This window comes from Suricata suricatta, chromosome 1, assembly GCF_006229205.1.
Source record: "Suricata suricatta isolate VVHF042 chromosome 1, meerkat_22Aug2017_6uvM2_HiC, whole genome shotgun sequence".
Classification (NCBI taxonomy): Eukaryota; Metazoa; Chordata; class Mammalia; order Carnivora; family Herpestidae; genus Suricata; species Suricata suricatta.
The window spans coordinates 82,466,556-82,483,037 of NC_043700.1; the positions used below are offsets into that span (position 1 = coordinate 82,466,556).

The 16,482-nt window shown below is 39.7% G+C and overlaps 1 long non-coding RNA gene across 1 annotated transcript; it reads right to left on the bottom strand.

Moving 5' to 3' along the window:
* Window positions 1-4,335: 4,335 nt before the first annotated feature.
* LOC115306961 lies at window positions 4,336-12,443 on the bottom strand. Its single transcript, XR_003915520.1, has 2 exons — window positions 12,165-12,443; window positions 4,336-4,900 (listed from the first exon to the last, which is right to left on the bottom strand). It is a non-coding gene; the product is annotated as an uncharacterized LOC115306961 (long non-coding RNA).
* Window positions 12,444-16,482: the final 4,039 nt, after the last annotated feature.

The following is a 16,482-nucleotide window of genomic DNA, read 5'->3' on the forward strand; positions in this document are numbered from 1 at the left end:
CTCCAGTCGAAATCACAAATCGGGAGCCTTCGAGTAGATGTGGACGCACTGCCCCTGGATATGTGTGTGAAGGCCCTGACGTGTAAGCATTTACATTGCAAAAGCTTTGTAGATCAGTAAGAGGAATTGAAAAGGAACTAGCTTTCTGCGCTGTAATTATGTTTTACTGAATTAGCAAAGTAGCGTGACCTTCGAGCCAGTCTTTAGGTTTTCAGGAGAATTGCGTCTTTGCCAGCCGCCGCCCGCCCTGCTGATGCAGCATCTGTGGAACTCCGGGGAGTCCATTTTGAGCGTGTTAAGAAGGAACTCCACGAGATTAAACTCCCTTTTCTATTAACAAAAAGGGAACGCTTTCTGCAAAGCCAGCCTTAACCAGCAGAGGGATTTGAAACATTTGGCAAGATCATTTCTGAAAAATAGTCTGAATCCTGAGTCTTGCTCCACTGAGGCCACAGCTAGCCACAGGCCACAGCTACCTAAGCGTTGCAAAGGCGATTTCAAATGGCTTTCTCTTTTCACTTTGGTGCTTGCATTTTTGATATGGATTAGGAACATTAAGTAATTAGCCTGTTGATCAGTTTAGTGACAAGTAGATATTGATAGTATGGCAGAAATAAAAGTTACTGTAGTTACCGGTTGTCTAGAGCTTATTTTGTGCTATGCACTGCTGTGGGCTCTTTCCATACATTAGCTCACCTCTGCTCTCTGAGCTAGTTATTACATCTCAGATGTCTTCAGTTACAAAGTTACAAGGTAGGAGGCCTTCACGTGAAGCTGGGACCTCCACCCCGGGATAAGGGCACATGAAAACAAATTTATCATCCAGAAGAATCAACAAAGAAAATTTGCATGGCTTGGTTGTGGCACCAGGTGCCGGGAGGGTAGAAAATTCTCCTGGCAGGAACACGCAAAGATCTTCAGAACTTAACTTCCCTTTGGCCCAACAGCAACTGTAAGACACTTTTCGATTTCAAAAATATTAAAATGTGAAAGCTTTTGTCTTCCAGTTAATGAATAGGGTATTTTTGTCAGCTCCATCTTTATAGAGGATAAAAATGAGGCAGAGAGGTGAAGTTATTTGTCTAAGTTTATTAAGTGAAAGAGCAGCTGGGATACAGAGCCTGTACTCTGAACCCCGGAACTTGACTCCTTCCAAAAGTTTATGACAGTCTGGTGGATGGATGCTATGTGTGAGAAAATTATTATGTATGTTAGTTATGTCAGGAAGGAAATTCCATATACAAGGATAGAGAATCAGAGTCAGAATGGATTTCTTAGATATAAAAAGAAAGCAATGAGAGTCAGAAACTTCTTGTCCTATGTTAGGCTCCTCTTGTCATGCTTTTGCCAGGAACATTTTCAAATACTTTAGAATCGTATTTTTCCCTGAAGAAAAGAGCCTTTTCTTTGATGCTCTTGTGGCTGTTTAATTAGAAGATAAAACACATAAAGGAATAACATTTTCCTCTACCTCTTTTTATCCCTGTTTATTAAAGAACATGCTCTGTATTTCTTAAACTGAAAATATTCCATTTCATGTACACTGTGACTATGTGAAGAATGTCTTTAGTACTGAAAACTCATGGCTAGATAACACAGCACAGGCTTTTCTCATAGAAAAGATTTGGAATTGAAATAACTAACAAAAAGGTAGTTTTTGAAAAGAAAATGTTATCTTCTTAAGGTGTTTTCCTAGACTCTAATTTTCTTTGTTTTCCTTGCCTTTCCCTTCCCCTTCCCCTTCCTTTTCTTTCCTTTCCTACCTTCCTTTCTTCCTTCCTTCTTCTATATTGTTATATTGAAAGATGATAAAAGTATATACCTTTTGGCTTGCTTTGGGTTGCTCTTGAATTGGATTTAAATAGCATTTTTAACAAGTAATAAGATTATGGAATCATATCAGGAAATTGGCCCATGTAAGAATTGAGATGCTTCTCAGTCATCCAAATTAACAGGATTATTGCTTTTAGTTTAGATAAACTCCTGCTGAGTTGGAAGAGTTTCTGTAGTTTTCTTCTTTTTAAACTCCTCAAAGGATAGAAGCCTACTGGCTTCATACATTTGTGTTTGTAGGCTCTTCATGACAGTGTATAGTTTTACATTTACTTTATCAATAATTTTTTTCAAAAGATGGATGCACATTACTCGCTTTTAAATGGTTCTTAACATGTCTTCCTAAGAGGTCTCTAATTTTGGGCATGAATTACTGATTGCTTTTAGTTTTCTTGTTTGCAGAGAGTCAAGTACATATTTAGCTGGGCCCTGACTAAGGCCCACCCCTGCTCTAAAAGATCTTACATGCTAGGGTGGAGACATAGGTACATAATTACCATTAATGTGATATGCACTAAATAGGGTTTTTATGAAGTTAGAGGTTACTTGCAGGATAGGAAATGACCTGCAGCAGCAGTTCAAGCAGGGTTGATGGACAAGTTATTTAAGCAAAGCCATGACAGACGAATAGACATTTCCCAAATCGAGTGGATGATCCAAGTGTGCAAAACTATGGTGTGTCTTTGCAATTGTGTGTAGCTGGCTGGGGATGCTGTGCATGGCTTGGGGTCGGGAGTGGGTGCTATGGACGGCCCAGGGAGATGACGCGTCTGCAAAACAGCTGGGATCAGATTAGCAGGAGCTTTGTATCTGATCCCCAATATGACAGTAATTGTAATTTCAGGATACCTTTCTAGCCCTTTTCAAACCGTTTTCCTTTTTATATCCCTTATCTTAGTTTTGTAAGCTTAAGAATTCTCACTAGTGTTCCTGCTTTATGATAGGAAAACCACATAGAGAGGAATGTTCTAGTGAAGGGTTTGTCCTGGGGCCAGCTGGGGGTGGGCAGAGCTCATCAAGCTCATGGTTTTGAAAGCACACACATGATTTAATAGTTAAGAAATGTGCCCAGGGACTTGGAGGACTAAAATACTGAGAGATGGTTGCTGAAGTTTTTCTTGCCTGCGCTCCCAGGACATTTGCTGTGCTGAGATATGGTGACGAAAGTGCTAATGAAGGATGCCAGCGGAACCCTCCATTTCGGGCTGTCATCCCAGAGAAGGTCTGCAGAGGGTAATGAGGCGAACAATCAAGTTGCTGTAGTCTGAAAAGGTTAAGGCAGCTTCAGGGATCACTATTTGTGCTTCTTGGGTACTGGAATGTCGTGCCAGTAATAAGCAATATGCAATCCAGAGAAAAGAAGCAATTAGTTCTTCGTATTAGTGAAAGGCTGCCCTGCTTCAGAAAGGATGGTGAAGACTGTGAATTCTTTTCCTTTGAGGTGGAACTGAGTCACAAAGACTCAAGCCAGGGGTAGGTGAATCTTGTCAGTCTGTCAGCAACATTAATGGGGTTCCCACCATTTGCATACCATATAATTAGGTTTCAACAAGCCCTCAGAAGTTTAGAATATGTACTCCATGATGTCAGAGAGTAGCTTTGAGTCACTAGCTTAACCAAGCTTGACTATACTTTTGTTGAGATTTAGAGTCAGAATAGATGATAAATTCCACTAAACAATAGTTTTGAGTTGGTCAGGAAACTAGGAGGGGAGTAATCTCACGTTGACCTACCAAGAAGTTTCATTCAAGTTGTTGAAATGTTTATGTATTTCATTAATGATTTTGGTGCTCTTAGATTCCATTTGCAATTAAAATTAAAAAAAAATATTTATTTTTGATTTTTAAAAATTTATTGAAAATTTTTTAAATGTTTATTTATTTTTGAGGGAGAGAGAGACAGAACACAAGTAGCGGAGTGGCAGAGAGAGAGGGAGACGCAGAATCCAAAGCAAGGCTCCAGGCTCTGAGCTGTCAGCACAGAGCCCAACGTGGGACTTGAACCCACAAACCATAAGATCATGACCTGAGCCAAAGTTGGACGCTTAACCGACTGAGCCACCCAGGCACCCCTCCATTTGTAATTTATTATTTAACAGCTATTACATGCCAGGCGCTGCCTTCTGCACTGGAGAAATAATGGTTGAGAACAGTTAATTGTTTCTCTAGAATTTTACCATCTATGTGGCCTGCCTTTGAGTACTAAATGACACCCTTACCACTAGGTACTTACCACTAGAACTAAATGACATCTCTTACCACTAGGGTAAAACATGGGAAAAATATCCCTAGCACATCTTCCACCCATCCACAGAGCGCAGTCTCTTAAAGCAGGCTGAATCTGAATCCTGGGAGCAAAGTGAGCCAGATGTGTGCATGAAATACCTTCCCTGGTGATTCTGATTCTCTCTTGCTCCTCCCCATACTCCTTGCTTGGGTAGGAATTACTCTTCAAACTTTAAAGCATGCACTGTTAAAAAATAATTAAAGTAGACAATTTAGGTAATATTAACAAACTTTATTTAACCCTTCATGAAGTGAACAGTCTCCAGAGAAATGCAAAATGGGGTGAAAGTCAGGAAGTTTTTATGAAATAAAGAACAAAGAACAAGGAAGAGAAAAATGGAAAATATCTGATTGGCTAGGGTCACATAGCCTGGTTTGGGGTGAGAAGGATTAAGAAAGTAAATATAGAGCCCAGAGTTCTTCGTGTTTGGGACTGGCTGACTGGATATACAGTGCTTCTGGTCAAGCAGAGCATTTGCTGGGACATGAAAGTTACCTAAGTTTTGGTTTGCTGATGTGGCACTCTGGGCAAGAGTAGCTCCATCTTGGGCCTAGAAATATATTCCAAACATAAGAATCACTGTGGGATCTTATTAAAATGAAGATTTAGATTCCTTAAGTCTGGGATGGGTGTTGAGATTCTGCATTGCTACATTTCTTCTGGATGATGTTGATGATCCCTCTTCAGACCATACTCAAAAGGCTCTCATTGTATGGAAATATCCTTAAACAAGCACCTGATTCTTCCATAGAACACTTCAAACCAGTTCTTTTCTAGAGGGCTGTTGAAAGAAAAAAATATCATGAGAGGGTAGAAAGATAATAGTCTCAGATATAAGTAAGTATGGTACTGAACTGACTTTTCTGAGGAAATAGATCTTGGGGAAGATACCAAGACGAAAGAGGCAGGTGGTATTTTGAATCAGTATTGAAACATGAATGCAGCTATAGCATGTGGCCTGGAAGATGAGAGTGGATAAGTAGCAGTTTTACTCTGGGGATGTGAATTATCTTCCAGGCCAGCACATTTCAGTGTTTTCCTGGGTTTCTTGGCTAACATGGTTTACTGAAAGGGAAGCATTGAACATGTAAGCTCTTAAAAAGTAGCAGAAATTGTGAGAGTTGCAAATATTTACTAATATTTGTGCTACTCAGCAAGTTTATTATTTGATTCACCCATCCCAAGTTGACATCCTTGGGGGAGGGGAGAGCTGAGTTTTTGCAGAGGTAAGTTTCCTAAAGATTTTTAAAAATGGATTTACCTTTGGGAATGTGAGGCCTAATTGTAAATAAACTCTTGCTGCATTCACATCAGCAGTCCTGGATTAGTTAAGAGCTTTATTTCTGTGTGCCAAAAACAACTTTTTAAAAATGGCTGAAACTATGTAATCAGCAACTTTGAGTTTGACAGAAAACTACACAGAAATCAGGACCCATTTCTCTGTGCTCAACTAAATGATGACTCTTCTTCCTAAGGAAGTGTTTACTATATTTTCTAAATGTATACAGATTGTTATCATGCTTGTATTTGGCATACTCAACAACATATTTGCTCCTTTTCTCTTGTATTCTTTTTTTTTTCATTTTAAATCAGATCAATACTTCTAGTTCCTATGATTTATTTTTAAAATTTTTTCTGAGAAGCTACAGTAGATACTTTTCATGAAAACAAAATAAAATACAAGAAAGTTTTTACATTGCTTGAATGAAACCTGGAACTGGCTAAAAATATGTCCTTGTACAATAATCTTCACTTGGTTGACTGCGACACTCATGCCTACTGGGGGCTGGACTTTTAGAACTGAATATGAACTCAACTCCCCAAAGACATCTAAGAACGGTCTCACACCAAGTGCTGCTTTAAAATATAGATCATATCTGTGTGTAGTTGTGATCCTGTACCCTTTAAAAACATTTCCTTTAGGAGTAGACATCAGTGAACACCAATGAGTGGAACAACAAAGAAAATATTTTTCAGACACCCTGGGCAAATGTATGTCATTGGGAAAAAAATCACAATAAGGAGAACATTTGTCTCAAAAATAAACTTTTATCCTATGCATCCACCTCGTGGAATGGTAAAAGCCTACTGTTCTAAATCAATGAAGTTTATGTCATCATTTCACTTTGCTGTGGTGTTTTCCAAAGTGTGGTCCACCAGCTCGTGATATTTGTTAAAAATGCAGATCCCTGGACCTAACTTTATATCTTTTGAATCAGAATTGGATTCTGGATTTTTAATGAGCATCTCTAATTAAATATTTGCAACTGAAGTTGGAAAGCTACTAGCAAATTAGGTTGAAGGGAAAAGACTACTTGAAGGTTTCCCTGGGATTAGAAAGGAAGCTCTTTCAAGAATGATAGGTGAAAATTAGGTGAAAGTGTCATCTCTCTATCCTTTCCACCAGATATTTCCAGAAACTCTCCTTGTACCCAGGTTTACCATGAGGATTTGTTTCTAAAATTTATCAATTAGTAAAGGAAGTAAATAATGGCCCTGAAACTTATTTTTATGCTTAAGTCATAAGCAACTTATTCAGAGCTCATGAACATCCCATGGGTCTTAGAATTTTCCAGTATTTGTAAGTATATAAATAATGAAAAAATCAACAATTTTTTTCTCTTTGAAAGTAAAAAGGATTTATATTTAACAAAAGAGAATAGATGTCATTTTACATTTAATGAGTAACATACTTTCTTTGTGTATTGGTGTTCGTATTTCTTTGAGTATTACTGTCACCTGAATCTTGACTTAATTCCAAAAACAGTAGTAGAATATAGTTAAATAACACTACACTTTTAACTATATATATTTTTTTTTTTGAGAGAGAGACAGAATATATGTGCACACACACACAAGCAGAGGAAGAGCAGAGAGAAGAGGGGACAGAGGACCTGAAGCAGGCTTTTCACAGACAGCTGTGAGCCCAACATGGGGCTCAAACTCATCGACTGCCAGATTATGACCTGAGCCAAAGTTGGACACAACCAACTGAGCCACCCAGGTACCCTAAATATATATATTTTTATAATAAATATTTCTTGAAATAGTTTTCTAAGCTTTATTTATCTATTTTTTAGAAGTAAAATTAGTTAAACCACACCTCATATGGAAATTCAATATGCAATATAAGATAAAAACAAAGCTCCTTGGTTGAAGTGTGTGTGTGTGTGTGTGTGTGTGTGTGTGTGTGTGTGTGTCAGGGTTAGTGAGGCCCAGACCTACTCACTCAGTCATTTCATTCTCCTAGATTAACAGCCAGCAAACTGTGGTCCATGGGTGAAATCCTACCACTTCTTGTTTTTTTAAATCAAGTTTTATCAAATACAAATAGCCATGCCCACTTTAAAACTATTGTTTATGGCTGCTTTTGTGCTACAACAGCAGAGTTGAGAAGTTCAGGCAGAAATCTATTTAGGCAAAGTCTAAATAGAATATTTGCTATCTGGCCCTTTCCAGAAAGAAGTTTACGGATCTCTCTTCTAGAAAGGACACTGTTTGGGATGCACATCTCCATGGCCTTGAGATGTGCATCTCAGTCCCTATAGGTATCTATGTCCAAAGTAAGTATTTGCCAAAATAAGTGTGCTTCACATATTATTATGCTTATTATCATTTATATTATTTTTGCATGTCCCATGCCATGAAAAGGTAAAAAAGTGCAGAGCATGATTCCACTATTGTAGAGCTGGCCTTAAATTTCCTAATATATTAATGACAGTAAATGATGTAATTCTTATGGAAAACTTGGGAATATTTCTTTTCAGTGTTTCAAAAAATTTTTTAAATTTATTTTTGAGAGAGAGAGAGACAGAGTACAAAGAGGGGAAGGGCACAGAGAGAGACACAGAATCCAAAGCAGCTCCATGCTCTGAGCTATCACCACAGAGCCCAACATGGGGCTCAAACCCATGAACCATGAGATCATGACCTGAGCTGAAGTTGGACACTTAACTGACTTAGCCACCCAGGCACCCCATCTTCTCAGTATTTTTAAGTCCACGTCATTTGGTTTTATCTTTTCCCTAGGAAAGATTTTTTTTTGACATGAGTTTATATTTAAACAGTATTAATTATTTCCTTTTTTTTTTTTTTTTTCTGGTTGTTAGCTAGGGGAGGTGGATCTCTCTAATCAGGGGCCAGAACAGTCTGAGATTTTGAGGACAAGATGATAGAAGACTACTCTGTCTTTCATGTCCTTTTTCATATATTATGAATAGGCAGACAAAATATGTGAACTGTCTTATCGGTAATGGGTCCTTGTGACAAGAAGTTAAAATCTAGTGATTTATATCTTACAAGATTGGTTTATTTTATTTTATTTTATTTTATTTTTTAACAGCATGTTAATAAAGTATTTTAAATGATAATTGCATATGTGAAGTTGCCATGACTATAATATGTTATCTCTATTATAAACTTTAAGAAAAAAATTAACATATTTTCCAAAGTAAATATAACATTTCACACTGCCACTAGTAGTGCTAATGCATGTATAGTGCTATTTTAATGTGTTTTTAGCTTCCATTCTCCTAAACATTAATAATGTTGAGCATTTTTTATCTGTGTATCTTCTTTTATGAAACATCTGTTTATATCTCTTACCTATTAACTTTTTCTTTTTTTAAAAATAGTTTATTGTCAAATTGATTTCCATACAACACCCAGTGCTCTTCCCCACAAGTGCCCTCCTCCATCACCATCACCTCTTTTCCCCCCCTCCCCCTTCCCCTTCAACCCTCAGTTCCTTTTCAGTATTCAATAGTCTCTCAGGTTTTGCGTCCCTCTCTCTCTCCAACTCTCTTTCCCTCTTCCCCTCCCCCTGGTCCTCCATTAGGTTTCTCCTGTTCTCCTGTTAGACCTGTGAGTGCAAACATATGATATCTGTCCATGACTGGTTTAAACCAAACTACCATCAAGCATACTTCTTCGTACCCATGAAATATATTTGTTGAATCAATGATGTTCTGATTTAGCTATGATTTTCCACCTGGCCTTTGTATAAGGAGAGCCAAACTGCCTTTGAAAAGTTGTTTCTTAAAGGTGGCAATTTCCATCACCCCTGCAGTAGGTGGAGGGCAAAGCCTATTTCTTTTCTAATTAAGTGCATCATTCCTTTGTAACAAGGTCACACAAAGCAGAATCATATGCTGGGAAATACACTAAACTGTTGAATTTCCAGTCTCTTTAGGAAGTTTGTCCTATTTTCTTTTATGTAGCAAGTACTTTTGGGTGGCTAACTCTAAGACACTAAGCTTGGTGATGTAGGCATAGTAAAGTCATGTGTGACTGTCACATTTGATGGTCTGCAATTATGATATAGAACAAGAGAGGTGATCTCTGGAATTAAGTTTAACCAAAATCTTTGGGGTATAGACTAAAAAAGACATTCTGGATGTCTCTGTATGATACCATTAACAAAACCCAATTCCAGTCTGAATTCTATACCTGTGCACTACGTACATGTGCACTACGACTGGTGTCCTGAATGTCAAAGGTGTTGCTGTTCATAATTGCTTTTGATGGTACTGAAGAGAGCACTATCTTTTCAGCACACTTTAACTCCTAGATCTGGACCTGGACCCATAAGAAGGCCCATTTTAGCAGAGATACAGCTCATTGTAGTACCTCCCCTGTCAGTTGAGAAAATGGAATTAGTTGCTCCTTACAGTACTTAGATTCATAAAGCAGAGGCCCATTTTAAGGGCATACGGTGGACCAAGATTAAAGTAGAGGGGCGAGCCACCTATCCCCTTAACAGTCACCTACAGGCCCAAGACAAGATATGGTCACTCTCTGGATGTCATTCTCTGGGCTGAGACTGGCTGGCAATGGACACCGTTATCAGTCATGCCCTGGGACTTCAGCTTGTCTGCTCTGGATTTCCATCCAAAATATAAGGAATTGAGTTGATTTTCAGACATCTCCACAGGAGCCAAGTGTGTATTAAAGCCAGTTTCTGGTCCTCTTACTGTGATTTTTCAGTCCCTCCAACATCAGGGTGAGAGCCTGATCCTTGCTAATCCACCTCTCTCAAGGTGGCCTCATCAGAAAGGGGCTAACTCTTACCTGGCTTATTCCTTCGACCTGAGAACATTCTAGAAGCAGAGAAACTTTCTTATTGGATGCTTTGTCATTCCTCAGCAAAATGAAATGTAATGAATGCTCATATACAGAGAGAAAATATCTATTGCCATTCATTTCCTTCTCTCAACTATGTCACAAACCTAAGCATTTCAAAAATTTCAAGGTACTTATTTTACTTTTTCCTAAGGTAAGATAACCGAAACAAGATAAAGACATTCTCTTGTCCCCTAAACAGCTAAGGATCTGATAAGGGAGGTGGCACTCTGATGATGCTCCATGCTTGATGAACAGTGCTGTCAGGAAGTGACAAGTAGCCACTAGTCAGTGACTCCTCTTACAGAGGATCAGGACGCTTCCTCCCTCTGCCTCAGAGATGCATTTGGGGGTTTCTTAGGGGGCACAAGACACGGGGTGGGGTTAAACATATACCAGGTGGTTTTTAATTTCCACATTTTATGAAAATGGAATTTCACTGTGAAACAAGGAGAATGAAAAATAGAATTTAGAAAAAAAGTTTCTTTTCAATCAGAAACCTCCTAGCTCTCCTACTTTCCCAAACACCTGATCCCTTCACTGAGGAATTTACTCCTCTCAGTCTCTGTGTTACTTGTGTAGCAATTTACAAGAGAAAGATTTCCATAATTAGTCTTTTTTCCCTATAAAAATATCCTATAGCATTGAAACAAGAGCATCTTTTCCTTCTCTCCCTTCAAACCTTTCTCTATCCTTGATCATAATTGCCTAATTGCACCCATTCTTTATATATCCCTCTGTGCCTTCTTAGCAGTTCCCCAGGTGGTTAGAAATGTTATTTGAAAGACACAGATACAGATGCATGTTATGCAATTAATAGGCCTTCACTAAGTGGAACCAATAGACCATTAAAATGAATTTGTGCTGTCCAAGCTCGCTCTCTCCATCTTTCTTTCTCTGGCAATAATTTAAACCAATGGCCAAAGAGATATGAAAATTCTACTCTTCAATCCCAGTCTGTTTTAAGTGCCAAGGAAGGGTAGGGCACAGATAATGATTTCCTGCTCTCAGAAACAAATGTGCAAATATTTCCATCCTAAGTCCACCTCCTGTCCAGGCTACTAAATCGAGAGTTGCACCATGTACAATAGAAAATGGAATAATTTGCTTACTCTGACCCAGAGAGAGGCAGTATCTTACAATAAATGGCCTAGCCGTATAAATAATAAAGTAAAAATGGACCCGAAACTGCCGGGATTTTTGTTTGCAGGAAATAGGATAACTCTAAGCAATTTATAGCATTGTTTTCCAGCTAGAGTCCAGGGGCTCTTTAGTTAGTAATGGCAATAACAGAAACGACTTCATGTCAAGATGGAGCCACAAATGCTAGGCAGACAGAGAGCAACAGATATTAAAAGATGTCAACTGCCAGCACAAGTTGCTTGTGCCTTGTGGTGCTGGGAAAATGGAGCAAGCCAGTAGCACCAGCAGTGAGAGAGCTGGCCGTCGGAAAACCTCTGAGGCCAACAACAGCTCACATTCCCTGGATCCCTGAGATACTTGCTGAGGAAGGAGAGAAAGAATAATTTATGAGCACTGGAGGCCTGATCTGTTAACACATTATTTTTTTTGTCAGGTGGAGTAATTACTGCCCTGACACTATTATGGGTATACATTCAGAGGAACAGACATTCCTGGGGTGACGGCAGGGGAGTAGAGTTTTCAGGTTGCCAAAGTGACCAGTCTGTTCTTGCTTATGTCCTGGAGGAGAAAGGAAGAGATGCTGAACTTCCTGAGGTGTTAAAATACGAGGGAAATAGGCTCCCCGGAGATTTCTCCAAAGATGATGCGGTAGCAAATTTTCAAACTTTCCTAATATCAGATTTTACTCGTCAGATAATATTATTAGTAGCTTCTACTGTTGAGTGCTTTCTGGGTGAAGGTGTGCCAAAGGATTTACATGCTCTATGTTATTCAGTACTTACAGTGACCTTCTGAGGCAAATGTTATTACAACCTGCCTTTTGTAGATGAGTAAAGGAAGGCATGGGAGGCTGAGTAACTGCAAAACAAAGTTGGTAAATGTGGTGCCGGGAGTTAGACCCAATTTTGTCTGATTCCAGAGCTTGAGCTTGAACTACCATGCCATATTGTCTCATGTATTAATAATAATGAAATTGCAAATAACAACTCTAGCATCCTCAGCTAATATTTACTCAGTCCTTAACTTTGTGCTAAACATTAGGCTTGATGTTTGAATAAATAAGGATAGGGTAACTACAGTAACAAACAACCCAAAGTTCTCAGTGTTATAACATGACACAATTTTAGGGGGTTTATTTGGTCACCACATGTCACAGCCCAGTGAGGTGAGCAGAGTGGTAGGTGTGCCTACCAGAAGTTCTGCTCCATTAAGTCCGTTCAGAGACCTGTGTTCAACATGTGGACTCCAAGTTTATCAGATAAGGGAAGGGAGAGATCATGAGACAGTCATACCTGCTCTTCATTTTTTAAATGTTTATTTATTATTGAGACGAAAACAGAACATGAATGGGGAGGGGCAGAGAGTGAGGGAGACACAGAATCTGAAGCAGGCTCCAGGCTCTGAGCCGTCAGCACAAAGCCTGACGCGGGGCTTGAACCCATGAACCGTGAGACCATGACCTGAGCCGAAGTCTGCTGCTTAACTGACTTGAGCCACCCAGGTGCCCTGATCCTGGGATCCATTTCTAAAATAAGGCAGGTTTGTAAGGCCTCCCATCATTAGATGGTGACCAGCATCTATACCCACTGAACCCCCACTCACCAACCCCCCACCCCCTGCTCAATTTCTGCTTGAGACCAACCCCCAGGCTCCTGACTGACTGATATCAGGAGTGACTTGCCTTCTTATGCTAAAAATATGTGAATTGTACCTTGTGAAAAAACTTGTTATAGGAGTTTCTTCTTTTGTGATTATAGGAGCAAATGTTACATTTCCTGAGAAAACCTGTTTTCTTCCCCTCAAGAAAATGGGCTAATTGACCCCTTCTCACAAAAGAACTAACTCTTGCCTTTGCTATGCTAAAAACATCGCCTTGTATTTAAATGCTAAAGATCCTTTCCTTCCCCATGTGATAAGCATCTAGTCACCTACTTCAATCACTGTTGATAAAGATTATGCATGAGTCTTCTACCAATCTATGTTCTGGGAAATTTTTACATACCAAAGAATTTATCATCAGAAATCATTGTCTAAGACAATTGCCACTTCTGTTTTGTATCCCACACATTTTTCAATAAATAAGGCTGACTCTCTGGTCAGTGCAGAGATGCCTGCCTGATGAGCAGAAAGCCGAGGTTCTCTCACTCCCTTTTGCCGACACCGTCCATCCTTCAAGGAACCCTGGACCTGCTAGAGCTGGACTCCGGCACTCAAGGCATACCTGCTCTTAACTGCCTTAGTCTAGAGCCGAAACAACCCTTGGGCTTATATTCTATTGTTGGTAACTAGTTACATGGCCCACCTAGAGAAAAGTTTGCTGCAAAATGTAGTGTAACTGTGCCCAGGGGGAGTAAATCATTTGGTGAGCATTTGGTTCATCTGTGACATGGTATTTTACCTGCATTAGCTTGTGGTTCACACTAACTTTATGAAGTTATTATTCCCATGATACAGATGAGGAAGCAGATACAGAAAACTTCTACTTTTTTAATATCACACAGCCAGTGAATGTCAGAAGTAGGATTATGAGAGGAAACTGATAGAATCTCTCACACAAAAATGAAAATTTGTAAACAGGCTTTATACTGTATTTATTGATCATTTAAAAGACTTGTCATCAGCATTTTCCTCTGTGGTCATTTCCCCATAGGCAATAACTAGTTCTCCATCTCTACCCATTTATTGTAGTTCTTAGAATGAGATTTTTTTTTTCCTTTTTATCTCTGGGCCTTTGCATGAACTGCTGTCCTCTGTTTCTTGACTTGGGTCATTCTGATGTATCTTTCATATCCCAGCTTAGATACCACTTCTCCAGAAACTCTCCTCTGATTTCAACCTGGGTTAGGGATTCTGCTCTAAGCTTCCTCAGCATCCCTAATTTCCCTTATCTTAGCACTTGTCACACAGTGTTTTAATTTTTGATGGATGGACCAGTCTCCTCTGACCGAGGCTAAGTTCTGTCAGGGCAGAGATTTTGTTTATCTCCTTTATCTCTGTATCTTAGCATCTAAAGTGCCTGGTATTGAGCAACAGCTCAAGAAATATATGCTTTAAAAAAAATTTAATATTTCTTTATTTTGGAGAGAAAGAGAGGCCATGAGAAGTGGAGGGGCACAGAGAGAGGGAGACAGAGAATCCAAAGCAGGCTCCAGACTCTGAGCTGTCAGCACAGAGCCCGACGTGGGGGTTGAAATCAGGAACAGTGAGATCATGACCTGAGCTGTCAGATACTTAATGGACTGAGCCACCCAGGCACCCCAAGAAATATTTGTTAAATGATGAATGAATAGGTGACTCTCCCAATATTCTGAACCTACCCTTACAAATCCATGACTATAGTCTGAATAAGCTGATATTCCTTCTCCTATGTATCTGAAGTATTATCTGAGTGAGCCTGAGGATGTAAATGTGGCAGGTCCTGTATGAAGTCCTGGACAGATTCAAAGGAAAAGAAAACCCTTATCCTGGAATTCTGAGGAGCTCCCAGTCTGGGGAGAGAGATCTGTAACTGTGGATTATGTGGGATGGTCAGTGCCACTGGGGTGGGATGAGGGAACAAGGTCCTGCAAGAGCACAGGGAAAGAATGGTTGGGAAGGAACGTATGCAGAGAAAGGGGTCTATGAGCCAGACTTTAAAAGATATATTAAATAGAGACAGAAAGGAAGGTCATCTAATGATTAATGGATTACATTACCTGGGACAAACCAGGAAGATATAAAGATTTCCTTTTTGAAGAATAGAAGAAGACAAACAACACAACTGGCAAATGATTTGAAGAGATATTTCAAGAAAGAAGATGTAGGAATGGCCAAGAATACATGCAAAGATGCTCGACATCCTTAGACATGAGGAAAAGGCAAATTAAAATCACAGCGGGACATCTCTACAAACCCACTTGAATGGCTAAGATTGAAAAGACTTAAATCCCAAGTGCTGGTTGGCAAGGGGGCAGAACAACTGAACCCTCATGCACTGCTGGTGGGAATATAAAATAGTACAGTCATTTTGGAAAACAACTTGGCCATTTCTTATAGAATTAAATATATTCTTTCCCTAAGACTCAGCCATTCCACTTCTAGTTATTTACCCAAGAGAAACGAATATCCTCCCATAGATTTGTACACACGTGTTCCTAGCCAATTTATTCACAGTAGTCAAAAGCCTCAAATAACCCAAATGTTCCTCAGTAGGAAAATGGATAAACAAATCATAGTGCGGCCAACTAATGAAATATTTCTCAGGAATGAAGAGAAACTACTTACATATCCACTGGCATGGGTGACCTCAAAGCATTATTTTGAGTGAAAGAGACCAGACATTATGAGTACAAGCTGTATGATTGCATTTATATAATAATTTAGAATGGGCAAAACCAATCTCTAGTGCTAGAAAGGCTATCCGTGGTTCTCTGGGGTCAGAGGTGGGAGAGGGAATGACTGAAATTGGGCATTAGTGAAAATTTGGAGGTGAAGAAAATATTCTTGATTGTGGTAATAGTTGCACTGCTGCATGTATCTGCTAAAATGTCAGATTAAATCTCGGGTAGCAGAAACAATAAAGTCCATTACAGAGATTATTCTTGACTCAAGCAAACAGGGCCACTTGTTGATTCCTGTGGGAAGCGGCAAAGATTCAGCTGCTTGGCCATTTGCTAGCGGGATATGTCACTCCCTGAGGGGAGTTGCAAAAATAGGCAGGGGAGCGCCACTCCCTGTCAGGAGAAGCCGGAAGATCAGAGATCAACTGCCTGCAGGCAGGGTAGTATCAGCCCCTCAGGCGCTGTGCTAAAACACTTTAGTTTGGTTCCTCTTTTACTCCAGCCTTAATCCCTTGACCCTGTTTCCTAGTAACCGACCTAGGTCAGCTGTCTTGTTCTCCCGCCTAAAAAGCTTTATAAGATACGGTGTTTTCTCAATAAAGAAAGAGGCTTGATCAGATTCCGTGTGTTGTCTTTACTCTCTGTGCGCCCTTTCCTGCCCTTTTTCTCCCTCCCTCAGGATCAAGAACCCACGAGGATTTTCCGCCCTGCAGGGGGTCGGACGAGACAGGTGCTGCTGAATCCCGGGGACGAGCGCGCCGGGACCTGGCTTCGGCTAAGG